Here is a 7,500-nt window from a genome sequence, read left to right as displayed (position 1 = left end):
TAAGCAAATGACCACCCTCCACCCCTCCCTTTCCGGAACTTGAAATCCAAGAAGAGAAAGACATTAAAATTGTGACAGCCGCGGGTCGGCTCTCCCCTCACGGCATAACCGAGAACATTCCACACTTGTCCCTCGGTGGAAGCTGGCCTGTCCGGAACCGCTGCCTGTAAAGTTACCCTCCTAGGCCTCTTCTGTGAGAAGCATGCCGAGCGTCGTCGTCGTCGTCGTCGTCGGGGGACTATTACTCTCGCGTAAATGGTACCATCCGGGAGATAAGAAAGCACCAAGGCACCCCAGTGCCTCTCCAATGGTAGCCTTGCAAGTGGGAGTGATGGGTGGGATGGGGAGAAAATTTCATGAATAAATAAACGTGTGATGAGTTCCGCGAGCGGTTGCTACTACCCGGAAGGGGCGGGCTGGCGAAACGGAAAATGTTTAGAGAAGTGAGGCGGCGCGTCCACTCATAACGCGCCGCCTTCGCTTCGTTTCGTGGAATAGCGAGGAAGGGAAAAGGGAGGACGAATTATTCAAATTTAAATTCAAATTATCTTATCCGAAGAAGCCGCCCTTGTCGGGTGGCCCCTCCATCGCCCTCCATTATCTTGGTATGTGTGTGAGGGTGTGTTTTGCTGCTGGTGTAACGCCCTATCTGGTGTCCCTCTCAGAGTAGAACTGAAAGAACCATTTCCGCTTTTGGACTTCAAAACTTCCAGCCAAGGTCCCCTTAGCCCATAAGCACCTTTTTCACGCAGTAACACTCGCTGGCACGAATCGGGGGGACAAAAACAAAACCAAAGGCCAAGACAAGTTCACAAACAATCCTGAACGCAGACGGTGCACCACGCGGATTTGTTCGTCAAAACGGTAAAGTCGTGATGATGCTCGAGGGTGGATTAAAACTCCTAATCACTGCCCTTCACCCGGAAATCCCCCATCATCGGTGCTTCAAATGGAGACAAAATGCAAATTAAAGAGCATCCCACGCCTTGACAAATGGGAAGCAGATCGTTCGATGTAATGTCGCGTCGGTGCGCGGCGTTATTGATGGTTCCGGGCCGTTTGCCAGGCCGTCCAGTTCGCGGAAGTTCCCTCGCTCGCGGATGGATTAGCATCGATTCGACATACGTAATCTATTGCGTTATCCTGGTGCTTTCCGGGAGTTTTCCGGAGCGAACGTGACTGTTTGTTTGGCGATGTCCTCAATTGGTTACCGGGGGGACGGATCGTTACCGTAATGGTAGACGTCCGCCTTTCACTGATGGACAGCCAAATTGGCATAAATCCGAAACATTTGAAAAAGTCTTTGTGCTATTTACATAGCTCTATATTGCGTTGAACCGTTTCGAACCTATCATTAACCGACAATAAACCGATTCTAGGCCGAAGAATAGGTGATCTATCAGATAACCAATCCTTCTCTTGTGCGGAAGATCTTGGAGCTGACGAATTACTGGCAGATTCGTAGATCACCTGGCCCTAACGCACCTCTCGACATCAACTCGAGATGATATCCACAGCCTTTTGGTTAAGTATTTCCCGTGAAACCATAAAAAGGTCCTATACGAGCCGCTTGATAATGGATTCGTTGGAGTACCTTCCAAAAACGACGGTGACGAAGAAAATGTAAATAACGCCAACAGTTACACGAGGTACGCGGTGGCCCGTGCGCCCGCGATTTAACGTCGGCCATCGGCAAACGGTTTAATGTTTCTTTTATGGTCCTTCAGTCCATAGTCGAGAAGCGTTCGCGAAGCGTCTCCGTCTTCGCGGAAGTCGTTCGCCCTTCTTCGCCATTCCGGGGGCGTGCAATTTGAGTTTCCTTCCTTCCTTCCTTCCTTCCTTCCGTCCTTCCGATTTGTGTTTTCCACCAAAGATCCCGCTATCGCTGGTATACACAAATTGTTTCCGAAAAGGACGTCGCATCGCGTGGTATATTGGCGAATGAAAATTATTTCTGCTTCTTAGATTGGTCCGGGGTAGTCAATCTACTGAGACAATCGTTTCCGACAGCAATTCGTCCTCGGTGGGACGATGCTGGGTTGTCACTGAATCGTTCGGTTGCTTCTGCGCATAAATGGTGCGTGTTAGTGCAATTTGGTGATTGCGATTAGGAGCGATACGGTTGGAATGCGATACTCAGAACTGTTGAATTTAAGGTTCTCCCGAAACGATGATTGATTTCAAGAAATCTAAGAATAGTATTGGATCATACGAAGCATACATTCTTAGAAAATGGCTCAAAGAAGCCTTTCACCTTTTTTTATATTAGTGTCTCTACAATAAAGCTTATACCCTTGCCAGAGAAGAGAAGGCATTCCTGCTATTCCCCTCTACAATGCCAAGCTAGCTTTGTCAGCGTATCGTGCATGCCACCGTTGGAATAATATTCCACAGAATATGTTCCAAGGGAAGAACTTACTTTCCCACCACTCAGCAGTTTGCCACTTGGATGCACGCACGATCGCACGACCGCGCACTTGTTTCCGTTCGCAACTAAACTTTAATTTGCTGGTAAGCGTATGTTGTCGAACATGTCGAACCGTTCGATCGACTAATATTTGAACTGAACCATCGTTCGTTCGATAATAATGCAGGAGCAAGTTTGCCTCCCGATAGCCGGGCGCTCCAGGCGAATGGTGCGTTGTTTCCACGACATTTGCATTTGGCAAGAAAGCCAACAGTAGTAGTAGTAGTAGTAGCAGTAGCAGCAGCTAGCAACCGCCAATTGCTGGTGCCGCTGGTGGTATCACCGGATCCCCCTTTTACTATCTCCTGCCCCCCTTAACAGTGCTGCAGTTCGTCCGTGCGTGGTTGAACTTTTTCGAAGGAAAACTTGCTCTCGTGCGAACAAGCAACCAGCAACTCCCGGGAGCAACCAACTCATGTTCCCATCCCAAGCCCCGAGGCGTGGTGGCCACATCGCTGGCGCATAGAAATGTAAATTATGCACCATCGCCTTCACCATCCGTGCCGCCACAAGCATCGTCCCTGACGGGAGTGGAGGGCATATGCAAAGCGGAAGGTAGACATCAAATGGAGAGAAGCATCCATTTATTATTACGCTTATTACGTCGAGGCGGATCCTTGAGGCGGAAATGAGAGCCAAAGGGCGAAGAAGGGAAGAGCGTTGCGAGACGAAGGATGCGACGATATGGTCCGGATAAAAAGGAGGATTGGATGTGAATTGGATTGAAACATATTTTGCTCGCCGCCGGAAAGACACACCGAGACGAGCTGTGCTGCATGCTTGCTAGCGCGAAGAAGGTTACGTGCGATGCGGCAGTTCGTCAGCAAAAACCGTGCGAGACTTTATCGTCGTCTTCGTACCCGGTCGCTCTTCATTTGCTGAAACAATACAGACCACTAGAGCATCAGCATCATCACCATCATCATCATCATTACCGTCGGATGCACAATCATTATTCATTTTCTCGCTCGGCACTCCTGCGGTGAACAAATCGTCATCCGGTTTCACACAAGTGTGCGGTGCTCGCTGCTGGCGGGCAAATGCCATGTGTGGTGTGTTCCCAGGGCTGCTAAGGAGATGCTGCAAGATATTGCACGGCACGAGTTGAGAACCCGGAATCGCCCGAAGACGAATTAGTTTTAGAGAAGCAGCTGCAGCCGTCGACCGGCAGCGACAATGTCTTTGAATTTCCAAATTCTCGTAGACATCCTGTAAAGTGCTCATTCCTTGGGCCGATTCGGTTGTAGACATTACATTACGGCACCTTCTCCTTCTCCTCCTGCCCGACGGAGGGCAAAGTTTTGTGAGGCAAATGAACCGACACAGTGCAAGGTAGATCCGTTTGCACTGGAAGCTGTTAGTAGCCTTGCGCGAGATGTTGGATAATCACTGGCTACAACTCCATAATGACACACTTGCTGGTGTTGGTTGTGATGCCCATCAGCACCAGTTCTACCTGGTGATTGCTCGGGTGTGTGTCGTAATCGAGTACCATTTCTAATAATGGTTGCCCTCATTCCCAACTACTTCTTTCGCAATTTATTTGCTTCCAAGTGCTCGCTATCCTGCACTGCGCAAGGCACGAACACCGAACCTGGCGAGAACAGGTTAATTTGGAACTCCAATTTCCACGGTCAGCAGTGTCTGGCACCAGGTTCTGGTTCTGGCACACTATCACCATCGCACGGACAATTACACGTTTTACTTTCGCAAAATGTCAGGTCGTTCGTTACTGAGCAAAGTCGAATCCTTTCGTAGGGGAAGAAGAGATGGAGGAGACGAATTCAATTTTCATTTTATCTTAATTTGCTGCAGAAAACCTCTTTGGTTCTCACCGGTTCTCCAAAAATGGACCAAAAAGACGTGTTCGGACCAGCGTCGGGCCAGGACAGTGTCTCCGAGTTACTTGCTTTCAAAAGCTGGTAAAGAAATTACCTAATAGCGTGATAAATTGAGTACTTTCGTTGCACTGCATTTCTCCAGAAAGCTCTCTAGCGTTAGAGCCTTTTCTCGCCCTTGCTGTTGGCCAAGACCAACGTCCAGGAACTGGCCCGATGGCCTTCAGGAGCATGCCTGCCTGTCTGGCACTTGTTTATTACTGCGAAGTGCGCGCACAAGCGCATCTGTTCGCGTCCTTAATCGAGTTAGCGCTGGACTCCAGCTGGAGTTGGCAGCAGTCTGCCTCGCCTGCAAAACCACTACGACAAGAGGCCACTCACTTCAAGTTGTAGTGCTTCTTGTCCGGAAATGGAAGGCGAACGGACAGGGCTCGCGAATTGATCATTTTCTTCTTTCATTTCCTTTGCGTTGTTCGCGAAGAATGCTCTCTCGCTCTTCCTCTCTCGATTAGTGTCGCAATCGCACTTCGGATTGGAAGGACCCACCAGCAAATCCGCCGTTTGATGTCCTTGCTGAAAGCTGCAGAAGAGAACTGAGCGATGAAGCTGAAGAACCACCAAGAAGTCCAAGTTTGAACGAGTGTAGGAGAGGCTTACACACGGTTCGCCAGCTCGCTCGCTTCCCATTGTCGCAAGTCAATCGAACGCAAACCGCAAAACGATTAAATCCGGGTTGTAAAACATGGCATTCGGGGATTAGTCGAGTGCAACATCGGTTAATCCCGCTTTTGAAGTGGAGGTCCCCGGGACCGGGGTCCTTTTTGCATCCTTTTTGATTGGGAGTGTTGAGCCAATACCAATCCAATGCATGGCCACCGCGTGGCCAATCTAGCAGTAAATGGCAACACAAAGTGTGTCGATGTGTGTGTTGCGAATCAGCAACCCCTGGGGGGGGTGTCCTGGCCTCCAGACTCAGCGATCGAGCAGTCCAATTTGTCACTAACCACCCAACTGTCACTCTCTCTCTCTCTTTCTTTCTCTCTCTACTCGCTTTTCCGCTGGCGTCACCAGCCAATGTGCTAGTGAATGTGGATGGTTTGAAGTGCAAAATCCAATTCCGATCACATTCCGGAAACAAGTTTTCAAATTTCCATTCATATTACGATTTCCACCATCACCGCCCGCGCACACACGCAAGCTCCGTGGGCAGTGGAAAGCGAAAGGAAAAAAGAGCCACAGGAGAAAAAAAACTTGATTTTCCATGCGCCAGCCGCATGGTTGGGTAGCACAAAGTGTGGTACTAGCAATTGATACGAATTTGTTTCTGTTCCCCGTATCAGTGGTGGCGATGCTGATGGTCAACAATGTTGCCAGACCGTTGTGTAGGATTCTTTTTTCCCCCAAAGGTCCTCTGGGTGTGTGTGATGTGAGATGCATCGCTTCGCCAGCACAATCAGCGTTCGCTCGTGATCCATGTAGATTGCACTTCGATATTGGCCGGAGTGCGGTACTGGCTACTGGAGCCCAAATTCGATCAATGCTGTAACCTAACACTTCTCCCAAAGGTGGCACCTTTTCTAAACGGGAGCGAAGGTTTTTGGCATGATTGGCAGCTCCAGAAAGGCAGATAGAGGGCTCGATAGCGGCCTACCAGTCACCGACAGTAGCATGAAAATTAAACAAACACTTCGCTTTACACGTCCGTCCGTCCTGGCGCGAAAAAAATTAAATATTCTCAATGACACGGCTCGGAAATCGGTAGCACCCACAGAATTGCAACCAATTTCGGTGGCGCATTTTTTTACGGTACGACGCTCTCGATCGAAGAACCCATTGGAATGTTTTTTCGCTAGACGTTTCTATAAGTTTTGTGTGTGCATCGTAGCACCCATCGACCGTGAATGGCGAATGCAAGCGAATGCTTAAAAAGTAAAAATTGGAATTCAAAAACCGTGCTGACTTCACTTACCCAAGACTGGGCGTCTGCAAATGACTTCACCGGAGCCGTTTCGTCTGATTCGGGAGCCCAATCACCATCGCTAGCCCATTTTTCTGCGGCAAAAGCGGTTTGGACAAAAAAAATCATGAACTAGCTTTGTGGCAGCTTCGTTTTGCCGTTTTGGAGAAATCACTTCATTTTGCTATCAACTTACCTTCCAGCCCAGTCAGTTGTAGCTGTCCGGAGCTGAAGGACAATCAATTCATTCACCAGCGGGCGGTTTGTAACACTTTGAAAACTACAAATCACACTGACACACACAAACACAACACAGCACGGCACCTTTGGTAGTTAATCTTGATTCACCTGGTGGCAGCACCATTTACTGTTGGACATCTTGCGCGAACCTTCCACGAAAACCAGCGACAAAGCGTTGCAGCAATCTCAGTGCAATCCTCTTGCACGTCCCAAGGTAACTGCGCGCGCGTGAAGAAAGTGCAGCACAAAAAGGTGACAGCTGTACTGTTCAAAGTTTATCGTAACGATGACAACCACCGCTGCTGGGCAGTTTGTCCGCTGGTGTATCATAGCCGCCTGCTGCCTCTTCCAAGACGATCGTCGTCAGGGGACGGCGCGAATGACAATTTATCTTTTTCGTCGGGAGCTCCACGGAACGGGTTGGTGACAGCCGCTGACGACAGATAAATTGAACCTCGGGACAAATGCACCCGAGTGAACTGCACCGGGGGCTCTGAGGGTGTCTTCTCTTCTCCGCTATCTCCGGTTAGGATACAACGTCAAGGAATGTTGGTGATTTTTTTCTTTTACGTTTTTTTTGCGAGGCAATAAAAGAGACAAAAGCGGATCAGACGGGTGGCCAGGTGTTACGTCCGGCACGGAGTCACGTTTTTTGGTGCAAAATGGGGAATTTGGGGACGTTTTGGGCGATAACGCTCGCACGGATATCCTGCAATCCGGTGTTTTATGTAGGGCTTTTAAGCCAATCTTCAAAATTCATCGCCAAAGCGGGCGAATTTGATGCTCGTCCATTCGCTGGGCTTACTGTGGTGTGGTGTTATCGCGTTTCTCGTGTCTCGGGCTCGAATTGCAAAGCTGCATCGCAACGTTCTCCTGAGGGCCACCATCCACCACTAATGAACATTGAAGCGAACTTTCGTCCTCAGTCAGAATTACACGAAGCTCTCCGGGCCTCGATGGCCACCAAACACTGCGTATAATGTCCTTTTTTTGACGGT

The sequence above is a fragment of the Anopheles aquasalis genome, chromosome 3, assembly GCF_943734665.1.
Source record: "Anopheles aquasalis chromosome 3, idAnoAquaMG_Q_19, whole genome shotgun sequence".
Lineage (NCBI taxonomy): Eukaryota > Metazoa > Arthropoda > Insecta > Diptera > Culicidae > Anopheles > Anopheles aquasalis.
This window is presented reverse-complemented; position numbering follows the sequence as displayed.